The 14,932-nt window shown below is 37.4% G+C and overlaps 1 protein-coding gene and 1 non-coding gene across 8 annotated transcripts in view; one reads left to right on the top strand and one right to left on the bottom strand.

The window, feature by feature from the left end:
- PITPNC1 (phosphatidylinositol transfer protein cytoplasmic 1) overlaps positions 1–14,932 on the top strand; it is a 378,124-nt gene that overhangs the window by 97,079 nt on the left and 266,113 nt on the right. The window lies entirely within an intron of this gene.
- LOC140530514 (U6 spliceosomal RNA) lies at positions 10,618–10,724 on the bottom strand. Its single transcript, XR_011975952.1, has one exon. It is a non-coding gene; the product is annotated as a U6 spliceosomal RNA (small nuclear RNA).

Genomic DNA, 14,932 nt, shown 5'->3' with positions numbered 1-14,932 from the left:
TTCCTCATCTGTAAAATGAGCTGGAGAGGAAAATGATAAACCACTCTAGTCTTTGCCAAGAAGATTCCAAATGGGATCATGAAAATCTGACATGGCTGAACAACAACAAACCCTAATCTTCTGTTTTCTATTGGAATTCTAACTTTTTGGGTCCTGGAGAACACCTGAGAGTTGAGGTTCAATATTATAGCTATCCTATTTCTCCAAAGAGATTTAAAAATAATATAGTCTTTCTATGAAAACTAAATCATGCAAATGGTATACTTGGATTTTTTTTTAAAGCTTGTGTAAATTTATATAATTAGCATTTTCCAAGTTTACAAAAGAAATGTCTCCGCTGAAACTGTTCTTGCAAATTGGTCCATTCTAATATAACACTTCATCTTCAGTTATGATATAAGCTAGTGCTCTTATAAAACCTCTAAATTAGTATGTGTTTTATTTTGTTTTGTAACCAGTATTAGCCAGTATCTAGAGGGGGCAAAAGGATAGAGTCTGAAGGAAATAAGGATAAAGACCTGTAAGAATTTTGATAAAATCTGAATATCTCCTGTTAGCATTGCCATTAGAAGCATAATTATTGTTACATTGTGATGTCAATCAAGAGTCTGTCAGAAAAGCATTTATTAAGTGCTGGGGGTATAAATAAGGGCAGAAAGACAGTCTGTGTTCTCCAGGAGCTGTACTATGGGAAGACAGTGGGTAAAAGGAAGCTGAAACAGAGAGGGCGAGGAGACAAAAGTACCAAGGAAGGGCATGACAGAAATTCTAGAGTGGATGCCTGGGGAGGAATGAGACATAGATGGCCTGGGTGGCCTCCTTAAATGGCAGTTTAGGGAGCAGCCTTCCAAACGGAGGGAGGGGTCTGAGGGACAGAGGGTACCTTCCAGTGGACTGGAATGAGCTTCCAGGATGAAGAGGTTTCTGGAACATGGTAGAGAAAGTCTGCAGCCTGGAGAACTGTGATGAAGTGATATGTGTGAAGAGCTAATGGAAAATGAAGATTAGCTGCATTTTCATGTGTACAGTTAGGATGGTTAAGTTTTTGTACTGAATTTTATCTGCTGTGAGCTTTGTGCCTGGAAAATGCCAGTGGTCATTGGATTTTTCTATTGGCGCTGGAACTGACTCTTGGCCAGTCCATCAAAATTCTTTCAGGTGAAAGTATTATGGGATTACACAATAGTATTGTTAATCTAAATAGTATTTGTTTAGTTTTTATAAGGAAAAGATGAATCCTGATGTCACTATTGAGGCTCCAGGACCTGAAATATGGCTTCTAAGTCTCTGTCAATATATTGGATTAGTCAGGAGGATGGATGCTTATTGCAGAAGATTCTCCAAAAATGTTATTTTAGCAGGAAAATGTAAGTACTTCAATTGAATTTATAAGTAATATAAAAGACTCCCTCTTGGGTACTGCCTCCTGAATTTATTAAATAAAATATCAAAAGTCACAAATGATTAAACTGAAACTTTAGCTTGTAGGAGAGTTATTAAGCAGTAAATTCTATCACAGGAGGCTTTTATTTTCTTCACTGAGTTGTACCAAGAAAATTCTCCTCTTACTTAATTTATGACCGTGGCACTGGGGACTTTCTCAGAATCTTGGCAGCATTAGGGATGTTCTATCATTGTGTTTGTGTCACGTATAAAATAACTGCTCAACATTAAGTCCTGATCATGAATAACATCTTTTAATTAATGTTAAAGAATTCCATTGCTCCCCCCGCCCCCCACCACATTTGGGGAGAGAAAAACCCATTCCTACACATGTGCTGGAATGCCCAGCACAGTTTTCAAGTCAGGTGAGAAACTTTTACATTCAATTCAACAAACATTTATTATATAGTGTAAGGTACTGTGATAAGCTCTGGCAATACAAAGATGAAGATTATGTACTTCTTGCTCTCAGAGAGCTACCTTTGATGTACTCTATGTTCCAAACAAATTGGCCTTCTTCCTTTTCCCTGAATTTCTCATCCCTTTTCTCATCTCACTGCCTCTGCATAGGGGCATTCCACATACTGGAATATAATTATTTTCCTCACCTCCATTTCTTAGAATACCAAGCTTCTTTTGAGACTCAGTTCCTGTTTCATCTTGTAGGAAAGATTTTCCTGATCCCCCTATTTTTTTAGTGCCTTATTTCTCTTAAGTCATTTTATTTATATATGCATACATATATATGCCTATACACATGTGTAGATACATACATGCATATATACATTATATATATGTGTGTATACACACATGTTTTATATATATGTTTAGATTGTATTCTTCCCGATAGAGAATAGAAGGTTCTTAAAGCCAGGGATTGTTTTTATTTTATCTTTGAATCCACTGCACGCAATCTTTCTAGTTTGCAATCCTTACTCAAATTCTCAAGCTTAACTCCTCACTCTCACCTGTCTCACATTTCCAATCATTTGTCAGTTTTTCTCATTTCCAACTCCACAGCATTTCATGCATAGATCCACTTCTTCCCATTCAAGGAACTCACACTTATTCAGGCCATAATTTATCACCTCTCTCTTGGACTATTTACAGTAGCATCCTATTTGGTCTTGCTGTCTGAAGTCTCTTCTGACTACAATGCATCCATTTCCACAGTCACCAAAGTGATTTTCCTAAAGCATAGATCTGACCATTTCACTTCCTACTCACTTAAGGGGCTTTCTTTTTAGGGATGTGGGGAAAGGTAGAAAATGGTTTCAGGTCTGGAGTTTCTTTGGCAAAGATCCTGGAGTGGTTTGCCATTTCCTTTTCCAGTTCATTTTACAGATGAAGAAACTGGTGAACAGAGTTAAGTGACTTGCACAGTTAGTAGTGTCTGAGTTCACATTTGAACTGGGGTCTTCTGATTCCAGGCCCTGGTGCTCTATCCACTTCACCATCTAGCTGCCTGTGAGAGCAAGCAAAGTGGGATTTCTGTTCTTTTCTTTTTTGGAGTTCAGCTTCTCAGGCTCATTGAAAACATCTGAAACATAGATCTCCTTTGAAGCCTGATGGTTCACAGCTGTGCTGAGTCACTTGTAGGTTCTGTGCCTACTGGCTCTGAGCCAATAAGGAGCGAAGTCTTTGTTTCATATATACCGGGACTTGGGTATTTTGCTTTGGGGGTTTGCTTGTGAGAAGGACTTTTTGATTCCCTTAGCAGGATTCTGAGTAGCCATTTGTTAAGAGCCCACTGCTCCCCACTATTCAGAGGTTTGTTCACTACCTTATGGTGGTGTATGTAGGTGGTTGTATTACTTTGTTCAGACACTAAGAGCCCTGTCTGTTGAATCTTTTCTGTTTGTATTTTTTCCACATTCAGGGTGTTAACCTTTCCCCTGAAGTAGTGAATGACTTATATGTGTTTAATTAAAGAAGGATTGTTAACCACTTTGAAGGTTGTCTTTCCTTTATAGAGTGGATCTAAGAACCTGAACTAGCATGCCATTCTGGGTGTACTAGGGTGCTTGCTAATATATCTCTCCAACTCCAGGAGCTTTCAGTGGCCTCTAGGATTAAATATAAACCTCTTTGTTTAACTTTGAAAGACTTGCGAACTCTGATGGACACAATGATCAACCATAATCTGAGGATCATCATAAAACATGGTACCCAACTTCAGATAGGGAGGTGATAAATTCAGAGTGCAAATTGAAGTGAATATATGAGTGTATGTGTATACAGTGGTTCATCCTACTTTTTATTAAGTTCTGACTAATGTGAATCACAGCATCATTTGTGTATTTTATCCATTTCTAACCATGACTTTTGCCCACAAATTTTTTTTTTAGCCACTAAGTAGATTTAGAGAATGTTTGGGGCTTTATATTAAGACATTTGGCATCTGCCTGTGTTATATGTGTGTTGTGTGTGTGTGTGTACACATGCACATACATAGACATTTTTATTTTATAGGTGTGTGTATATATGTATATATACACATACATATAATACATATATGTGTGTGTATATATACACCCATTAGTTTGCTTGACCATGCATGTTTGTAATGGGTCTTGATTTTTTTTTTTTGCTTTCCAAATGGGGAAGTGGGAAATAGGGAGAGAATTTAGAGCTGAATTTTAAAAATTAAACTACTTTATCTGACATTTCAATCTTTTCATAACCTGACCTATCTCTACCTTTCCAGTTATCTTACACATTTTCACCTTCCATATGCCCTATGGTGCAATTGTGTTGACCAACTTATTGTCCCTCATAAATGAGGCTCTTTCTTCTGTCACTTCTGCCTAAAATGTATTCCCTTCTACCTCTTGGAATCCCTCATTTCCTTCAAGACTCAGCCCCAGTGTGACCTTTCTATGAAGTTTTTCCTGATTCCTTCAGCTTCTCATGTCCTTTTAGTCTTATATTCATGTTGTATATATTCTGTATCTATAATTATATATGTATGATATATGGAATCTCCATGAGGGAAGAGACTGCTTCATTTTTTTGTCTTTGTATCCATCCCCAGGACTTGGCACAAAGCCTAGCATATTGGGTGCTTAATACATATACATGTATATGGATGTTATATATAGAAAATGTTGAATAATTGTTGGATTGAGGTAGGTGTAATCTAACAGGGATGATACAAATAAATATTATGCAATATGGGGAGTGTGATGGGGTAAAGGAGAGATCCCAACAAAGTGTTCTAAGGAAATTTGAGGAAAAGGAGAGCTTTTCAATTTAGAAGAGGGATAGAGTGGTGGTCAGTGAAGGTTTTGTAAAGAAGGGGACATTTGAGTTGAATCTCAGAAGAAGAGGAAGGTTTTTTTAATAGTATGTAGCAATGTGGATTGAAATGCATTCCCGGCAATAGCTGAAGCTCAAGTCCATTTTTCCTCGGGCTCTTGGCCTCTTGGCGACCCTGTTTGAGGTTTTCTTGGCAAAGATACTGGAGTCATTTGCCATATCCTTCTCCAGCTCATTTTATAGATGAAGAATTGAGGCAAACAGGGTTAAATGACTTTCCCAGGGTCACACAGCTAGTAAGTATCTAAGGCCAGATTTGAATTCAGAAATATGAGTCTTGCTGAATCCAGGCTTGGCACTCTATCTTCTTCAACTGCACTGTCTAGCTGCCCCTTTAAAGGGAGTAGTGTGAAATAAGTTTTGAAAGTAAGAGAGACTTTTATCCTCTAGTCAGTGGGGAGATGCTAAAGACTCCAGAGAAGTGAATGACATGATGGGAAGATTATTTTGGCAATTATGCTGAGGATGGATTAGAGAGGGGACAGTTTAGAAGTTGGAAGACTAGTGAGGAGACAAAGAATAATATAGGTAAGAGGTGACTGGGACCTGACCCAGGGTAGTGGTAGTAAGACTGGAGGAGAAGGTAGGCTTAGAGAGAAATCATTGTAGAGTTGATAGGGCCTGGAGGTTGTTTAGATGTTGGAAGGGATATATGACATGTCTAAACTTCCATGTAACACAAAAGTTTCAAGAATTGTGTTAGTGATTCTTCTGTCCACATGTTCAAGAACTGTACTCTTTTCTGTTACTTTTTTTTTTTTTTAACCAGAAATGATGGATTATGGAAGAATAGCCTTTGATGTCTAGGAAACTATTATCCCCTTTATGAATGGAAAGAATGATGTAAGGGAGAGAATAAGGGAGAAAGGAAAGTGTCCCTCCAGGCCCTGTCATAAGGTGTAACTGATTGAGGGGCAGCCTCTTTGTTTAAAGTAGCAAGATTAAGCTGTGTTGTTACTGCTTGTCTTTATCCATCTTCACACTGTGATGCAAGGATGGCAATGCCTTTCTTAAAAAAGTATTTATTTATAATTTTTTTTTTGAGTTCCAAATTCTCTCCCTCCATCCAGGCCCTCCTCTACCCACTAAGAAGGCAAGAAATATGATATGAATTATCCATGTGAAATCATGCAAAACATATCCATGTTATCTATATTGCGAAAAAAGCAAGGAAAATAAAAGGGAGAAAAGTATACTTCAGTTTGCACTGAGAACTCATCAGTTGTCTCTCTGGAGGTATATAGCATTTTTCATCATGAGTCCTTTAGAATTGTCTTGGATCATTGTATTAATCTAAAAATTCCAGTTTCTCAAAGAGTACCAAAATGACATGTTAAAGGCAAACAGTATTGTTCATTCCATATACAATAGGAGTTCTTAATCTTGATCTTTTTTTTTTATGCCATGGACCCCTTTGGCAGTCTGAAACCTATGAACCCCTTCTCAGAATAATGTTTTTAAAGATTGAAGGAAATCCTAAATTTTGTTTATATCCTGGTAAAAATAAAGCTATCATTGTTTTTTCCATACAAGTTCACAGATCCCTTGAAACCTACCCCCAAGATTAAGAACTTCTGTTATAAAGTCTTTAAACATAAAATCCCTGATAGAGTTAAACTCAATTTTTGAGCTAATTACAACTAAAGTGAGCCTCAGCATTACATGTGTATTTTATCCATTTCTAAGCATGACTCAGCCATAAAACTTTTTTTTTTGGCCACTAAGCAGATTTAGAGAAAGTTGGAGGTTTTATGTTCTCAAAACCTTATATAATCACTGTAAGTCTGATTACTTGGGGGAAGGGGGGGAGGAGAAGAGGAATCAGCCTGAACTCATTAAAAAAAAAAAAGGTGGAACTGACTCGACCATTGTGGAGCACCTGACATGCATTTTTGGTTCCTCTACAGCCTCTAGAAAAGAGAAAGCTTACTGTGTGACCTGTCAAATGTCAGTCTTTGTGATGAGTCAGCACATCAGGATTTCAGTGCCTTTCTAGGTCAAGACCACGTGTTCCTGTGGTGGTGCTAGACCAAGATTAAAGTGGTGACATTATTGTGAATGACAGTACTTTAGATTTAGGTGACTGGATAGAGCTTAGTTTCTCTATTTGGAGGAGACTTGTCTCCAGGGTATAAGTGACTTTCTACCAGAGGAGGAAAGTTTCTTCAGGCTCTGTGTGTGTCTATATCTCTTATATATAAAATGGTTCTCTCACCCCACCCCTATATGTATGTATGTAACATACACACACATCCAATTTATAGGTCTAGTATAATACAGCTGATTGAGTAAAAGAGATTACAGTAGTATCTGCACTTTTTGTAAAGTACATTTTCCCCAAGGTGTCCTTAATAAAGCATATTCTGAGTACCTCAGATGAAAGTTTTAGATTACAAAAAAGAATGAAAGAATAGTTGCTGGCTGGATTTTCTTAAGGGTTTTCTTTACTCCTGAAGTGCAAAGCACAGAAATGAAGGAAAGATGAAAGACAAAGCTGTTTTTTAAAAGCCCAGATCTGTCAGGGGAAAAAAAATGGGTGAAAGATTTCTCAATAACAACAACAAAGAATGGCACTGCTTCTCTAGAAATTGGAAAGTGTGTCATTGCTGAAGATCTTTGAGAACTAATAGTTAAGTTTATTTGAGAAGTAATAATGAGAATAAGCAGTTAGGTCATTCCAAGGAATGTTGGTTGTCCGTAGTCATCACTGATGGCTATTTCAGGTTATATACCTTCACCTGCATTTACTCCAGGGAAGGTGGCAGCTCTGGTGTTTAAAATGGTTTCAAAGCCCTGCTCTATCAGGTGGTTCCATACTGGGAAATAGAAGGTTTTGTAATATTTTAAGGTATCACATTTATAATTCATCCTTGCTGCCTTTCACTCACTGATCTTTATCTGATAAGTAAGGGTAGAATACAGAGATCCCCATTGTAGAAGTGAGAAAACCAAGAATTGAGAACCTAATAAACAGATTAGCCTGAGATTATGTAACAGGAATACTTAAGAAGAGGTAGAACTATACTTTTCTCCTTTCACGTTCATTTTGTTCCGTTGTTCTATCTTTGCATGTCTCAACAGTTAGAATGAGGAAAATGGTTTTATCTCTGGATCTGAGAGCATCAGTTTGTCAGCTCAGGCAGTTACTCGCCACCAAGGGCCTGGCCAAGGCGTCCAATGGAAAAAAGAACCCATTATGTGAGGTTTTGGTATTTTCTGTGTGGTGCTTGGCCTTTGCACATCTATTGTGACTATAGCTCCAGCTAACTACTCCACTCTGAACCTTAATATTTTCTTAGTTCCTTTCTTCCAATATAGTTTATTTTTAATTTATAGAATGAAACAAGCATTTCCATAACATAGTATAAATAAAAAAAAGATAATTGCCTGTGAAACTGCAAATCTATTATGTACAGTTTGCTATTGCTTTTAAATGTGTAATGAAGTTATCATGTAAATATCTTTTTCTCCTTCTATGGCTACCATTAGATACAAATATATATATACACACACATACACACATGTAAAACCATTCTATACATACTTCTATTCATCAGTTCTTTTTCTGGGTGCAGATAGTATCTTCCTTTGTGACCTTTGTAGTTCATTTGGATATTTTACAATTGTTAAAGTAACTTAGTCACTCCAAGTTGTGCCTGAAACAATATTGCTGTTTTTATATACAACATTCTCTTGTTTTGCTCTTCATTATTTTGTGCAAGTCTATCTATGTTTTTCTGAGATCATTGAGCTCATCCTTTCTTACAGCACAATAGTATTCCATCACAATCACATGTGTTCCTCTGTTCCCCAGTTGATGAGCATCCCCACAAGTTTGAGTTCTTTGCCACAATATTGTTTAAAACTGTTCATGTTGGAAGATAAACTGCAGCCTATGAATAGCACCCAAATTCTGTAGGTATGGATAAAAGGAATTTCTGTTTTGTTTTACATGAAGGAGACAGCACATCTAGTGGAAAGAATAATGTTCTAAAGAGTCTGGGGACTTGAATTCTCACTTCAGATCAATTACTTATGAGCTCTGTCAAGACATTTCACCCCATGGGTCTCTATTTTCTTATCAGGAAAACAAAGGAAATAGACGAGATGGTTATGGAATAATAGGCTTAAAACTGGTAGGGACCTTAGAAGTCATCCAATATTGCCTTCTTCATTTTACAAATGAAGAAACTAGGGCTCGGAAAAGTTATTAAAGGAACTGCCCAAAGTCACATAAGTTAGAAGTAGCAAATCTCATCTCCAAATCCAGGTTTTCTTATTTTAAACTTAAACTTAAACTTAACCTACCACAGTAATTTAGTTGTTTATACTACTCAGTCATCTTTATCTCATGCTGCCTTTTTTCTTAACGTATGTTTTTTGGCGTGTGCTTTATTTCAGCAACAAGATTGTAAGCCCTTGAAGGGCAGAGCTGTGTTTTATGCATCTCTATATTTCCAGTGCTTAGCATCAGTTTCTACAAATATGTGTTCAGTACATTTTGCTATACTTAATGAATGCAATGGGAGGGAGTAGGACTGTGTGTTTGACTGGGAGGGAAAATTTTCTGCAGGATGATAACAGAAGAGGATGAGGAAGGTAGTCTCTGTCTCATCTCTGAACTATTTATTCCCAGGTATAGGAGAGCAGAATATGGCCAGGAGGTAGATGATTGAGTCTGGAATCCAGGCTGGTGGAGGGACAGAGTCTGAGATAAAGTACTAGTTAGCACTGCAAGCAGAGATCAGACCGAGTGTCTAGTTTTCAGGGGGATCAGAAAAGATGGAGACTGAATAAAGGGGGGGGGTCAGTAGTTTGAGGAGTTCTAGAAATAGATTCAGGACCTTTTTTCTTCCTCTCTCTCTTTTATTTCCTCCTTTCCCATATCTCTTCTTGGATTTGCGGATGGTAGAGATGGATAGCCTGCCATCACAAGTTTTGAAATGGAAATGCAGGATAGAGTAACAAAATGTCGAAGTGGGACCTGCAGTCCCAGTTACAGCTGTATTCTTCACACCAGAAGAGGAGCCTAGGATGCTTCTCAGGAGCCTCTAGGACACAGGAGAATTTCGGCAATTCTACCAGAAGGCAAGCTAGGTAGTACAGTTGATAAAGTGCTGGACTTGGAGTCAGGAAGACCTGAGTTCAAATCAGGCCTCAGACATTTACTAGGTGTGTGACCCTGGCAAGCCACTTAGCCCTGTTTGCCTTGGTTTCCTCACTTTAAAATGAGCCAGAGAAGGAAATGGCAAACACTACAGTGTTTTTGTGAAGAAATCCCCAAAAGAGGTCATGAAGAACTCTGGTACATGACTGATAATGACTAAACATCTACCAGATGTGGGAGCTAGCCTGAGTCAGGATTGCACAGTTTGTTTCAGAAAACACACTCTGGTCATAGTGTCTGCAGTCTCAAGTTGAAGACTCCAGAAGTGGAGAACATTCCAAATCTCCATGTTCATTCACTAAGATGGTCTAAGGATATTCAGGGCTTATTAGCTTTTTGATTTTTCTTTGGGCTGTGAATTGTTTTATAGACAATTTCTTCACTTTGGTTAGGGGGATTCAGAGAAGAAAAAATGAATCCTAAATGGCTATGTAGTTTCTATACACATCAGTAGGGACATGTTTAGGAGAGGGAGATAATAAAGAGGCCATCAGAAGCTTTTTATAAGTAACATTTCAGAAAATACCTTTTAGTTTTAGTTATGGGTCATAAACAGGTATCTTTCTGTTTGTTTCTTTGTAATGTATGTATTTCTGAAAAGTTTGATATAAGCTGATTCTTTTGTAAATCAAGTCATCTTAAGCACATCAGGAGATTTGGACTTTTTTTTAATATATGGAACTTTTTTTTAAAATATGGAACACTTCACAAATTTGCTTGTCATCCTTGCACAGGGGCCATGCTAATCTTCTCTGCAGTGTTCCAATTTTAGTATATATGCTGCCAAAGCAAGCATGAGATCTGGACTTTTAAAAAAAGAACTTCTGGACAGTATGGTAAAATAGAAAGAATGCTAGATTTAGAGTCAGAGGACTCATTTGTGAAGCCTGCATGTAAATTCATTTATCTAGTTGGCATTTTTTAAGCATGGGCTACATCCAAGGTACTGTGCTAAGATATTACAAGATAGAAAAGTCTTTGACCTCAAGGAATTTATGTTCTTTCGGGGACAGGAATCAATGGAAACAACCTAGACAAAGTGAATTTGGAGAGCACCAGAAAATTGAGATCCCAACAGGCCTCAAATAGGAGGTAGACCTTTAGCTAAACCATGAAGGACTTTTAAGAGACAGAAGTGAGGAAAGTGCATTCCAAGCCTAGGAAGATAGACACATGGACAGGAGGTGGAACACTGTGAATGAGGGACAGGAAGATGGTCAGTTTGGCTGGACTCCAGAGTGCAGGAAGGGAAGTAATATGGAATGATTCTAGACAATCCAGTTGGAGCTAAGTTGTGAAGGGCTTTGAATGCCAAAGATAGGAATTAATATTTGACTCTAGAGAGGTAATAGAGAGCCACTGGAGTTTACTGAACAAGGGAGTGACGTAGCTCTGTGCCTCAAGAATATGACTTTGGCAGTCATGCAAAGGATAGAAGAGGGGAGAGCCTTGAAGCAGGAACACCAGCAATGATACAGCTACGATAGTTTAGATAAGATGTAATGATGATCTGAGTGGTGGCCCATCACTGGAGAGAAAGGTAGAGACAGGAGAGTTGTTATGGAGGTAGAATTGACAAGACTTGGCAGCTGATTGGATAGATGAGGTGAGGAAATGAGAATTATCAAGGATGATTCTGACGGTGTAAACGTTTCCTTTGACAAAAACAGGGTAATTTAAGAAAGGGGTGATTTTGTGGAGATATTTAATTCTGTTTGGAACATATTGAATTTGAGTTGCCTATGTGAAAATCTGGTTGGAAATATCCAATAGACAGTTGGAAATGGGGGACTGAAGCTCAGAAGAGAAGCTAGGGCTGAATATATAGATTTGAACATTGTAAACTCATAGGAGCAGGTAAGATCTCCAAGTGAGATAGTAAAATGAAATGGGCCTAGTATAATAGAGCCTAGAGAATATGCCCATGGTTAGTGCAAAGAAAGGGTATAGAAGAATATAGATCTCAGCAAGGGATATTGAGAAGGCATTCAGGCAAGAACACAGAAGTTCCCTTATGGGAAAGTATCCATGAGGTGGATGGTCAACATTGTCATGAGGATAACTCATCTTTAAAGAACTTGAGCATGTTTTAAGTGCGTACCTAACAATTCTGTGAGGTAATTAGCATAAGTACTGCTTATTCTAATTTTACAGATGAGTAAATTGTGGCCCAGAGTGAATCGGTGACTTTCTTAGAATCCTTCATCCAAAGAAATATTGAAACCAAGATAGGAATCCATGCCTCCCAACCCGAAGTCTGGAGTTCTTTCCCCTATACAATTTGATAAATAGGCACTTAATAAATATTTCCTGATTTAAATTGATGTCAGTTTCTTCTAAGAGTGAGGGAATGAAGTAGAATAGGTGATCATATGTACGTTGCTTATCCTCACTTGGTTGTTAGGAAAGTAATATTTGAATGTCAGCTACTATTGTTATTTAAGATTTAATGGTTAAATCCAATATAGATGGGGATCGCTGAATGAAAGGATACTGTTATTATTCCTGATGTCTTTGCAAATGAAATGGATTTGTTTTATAATAGAACAAATCTTATGAGAGCACAGTTGTCCTAGTAAGAAAATCACCTGAGTAAAATATCAGTCCTCTGCTTTAGCGTCTTCCAAAGATGTGACAGGTGTTTGTTTTTGTGTGAGTTATTTTTCTTTTCACAGGATTGGCTTTTTTATCCTCTCTCATCCTTTTGAATTTCTGCATTAAGGTTTGGTCTTAATGCTTACTGCCAAACAGTCTGCAAAAAGTCTATATTGTAGTAGATGGGGCCTGAGTTAATTATCACTACTCTTATTACTGTCAAGGTCTACAGACACTGTTGTACTCTAATGCAGCCTTGGACCTTTCTCTCTTGTTAGATTTATCTTACTTTCTGATTTAGAAGCTGTTTGTGCTTGCTATCTAAGATGACACTATTGATTCACTTTCAGCACTTCTGATGTGTTCATGCCAAACTACCCATATTGTATTGCCTGGTGTCTCTGGTGACCAAGGTCATGTCTTTGGAAAATGGTTGTCTGGATTTAGAATCCACTGCAGAATCTGTGGCCATTGGCAATTTTTTTTCTCCCCAGTGAAGCTAGAAAGATTGAATTTATGACTGCCTTCCTTCGTTCCTTAGTTCCTTCCTTCCCCCCTTCTTTTCCCATTTCACCTAGACGGGAAGTGCAGAGGTTACTCACAAATCCCCACCACCGAGCTTTTACCTCCTCTGTTTTCTGCCTGTGCTGGTTGGAGGAGCTGACCATATTCATGTTAGACTTAGGGCAGATACCTCATGAGCCTGGTGTAGCTCAGAATTCTCAAGCTCACAAGATCCACTAGCCTAAGCCTCCTGGGTAGGTAGAATTACCGGTGTGTAGCCATTGAGCTTGGTTCTGCTGTGAATTTTCAATGACTGTTTAATTGTTGTCTTTTAACCTGTGATGAGAAAGCTGTATACCTGTAGTGCTGACATACTTAGATGTGATTCAGCCCTTTGCATTTATATGCATTAATCAATATAAATTCTGTTTAAGAAAAGAAAAAATGTTATTTTGGGCAACTGCTGACATTTCTAGTTGATGAAATCTTAATCAGGCATTTTTATTCAGTTCCAGTGATTCATGTTTCTATTTTATTTTATTATTAATTATAATTGCTTCAGTATTGTACTTTTTTAGTTAGAAAGCACTTTGCATACGTTGATCAGCACAACAACCCTGAGAGTCCAAATATTATTATTTCCATTTTACAGATTAGGAAATTGAAGCCCAGAAGTGGTTTGGTAATCGTCAATCAGTGTCAGAACTTAAGCTAGACCCTGATTTTCTCATCTGAATTCTAATACTCTTTTCAGGCTGCCTCCTTAACTATTAAACTTTGAGCATGGCCCCCTACCAAAAAAAAATCTTAAAAACTTGGAGTTTCTGTTCCCCTGACAGTCTGTCATACCATAGACTGATGCTGTTCCATCAAGTATCAAATGTTTATTAACTATTGATTACTGTTGCTAATATATTGCTAATTATTTACTTTAATGCTAGTGCCTTCCATCTAATATTATTTCTAATTTATCCTTTCTATATCTTATTTGTACATAATTGTTTGTATGTTGTCTCTCTCATTAGGTTATAAAATCCTTGACAGCAGGGTCATTTTTTTCTTTTTTTTTCTTTATGACCTCAGTGCTTTGCAGAATACCCCACAAATAGTGATTAAGGAATGAATTTGATTTGACCTTTTTTTGTTCAGTCATTTTCAGTTGGGTCTGACTCTTAGTGACTAATTTGGGGTTTTCTTTGGATTGGTTTGACATTTTTTTCTCCAACTCATTTTACAGATGAAGAAACTGAGGTGAACAGGGTTAAGGGATTTGCCCAGAGTTACACAGCTAGTATTTTGTAACTTGATCTTCTGGGCCTTAAAAAATATCCTATTAATATAGTGATTTTTTGCTTTTTGGCTATAACCCTGAATTTGTAGAGTTATCAGCTCAGTAACAATAGCTTTCCCAACTCTGAGCATGAACTTTTATCTATACAAAGTTCAGAAAAGTGGATCCTTTTCCACAGCCAAATCTTATTTGAAACAAAATACTCACAATCTTCATTCTATTTTACAAACTGTCTTCCAGAATTTCTTTGAAAAGTCAGAAAACTGCCTTTGTGGATGATTAAGAATGAAATGTGTATGTATGTATGTATGTATGTATGTATGTATGTATCTATCTATCTATCTATCTATCTATCTATCTATCTATACACATATCTATATATAGAGAGATATATATGGAAAGAGAGAGAATCTCTTTCTTATACACAACCAATGAATAAATTAAGTAGATCATAAGAATGTATTGGGCGGAAGACAGTTATCATTCAGAAGCTCCAGACTGAATAGGCTGGAAAGGCTTATCTATCACTACAAGGCAGAATTAGGAGGCAGGGTGGAAGTTGTAGGTGGACATCTTTTATCCTGATATAAAGAAAACATCCTTCAAGCTGGAAC

This window comes from Notamacropus eugenii, chromosome 2 (assembly GCF_028372415.1).
Source record: "Notamacropus eugenii isolate mMacEug1 chromosome 2, mMacEug1.pri_v2, whole genome shotgun sequence".
In the NCBI taxonomy this organism is placed as follows: domain Eukaryota; kingdom Metazoa; phylum Chordata; class Mammalia; order Diprotodontia; family Macropodidae; genus Notamacropus; species Notamacropus eugenii.
The sequence above is the reverse complement of the archived record's forward strand: the minus strand, read 5'-3'. Positions and strand labels throughout refer to the sequence as shown.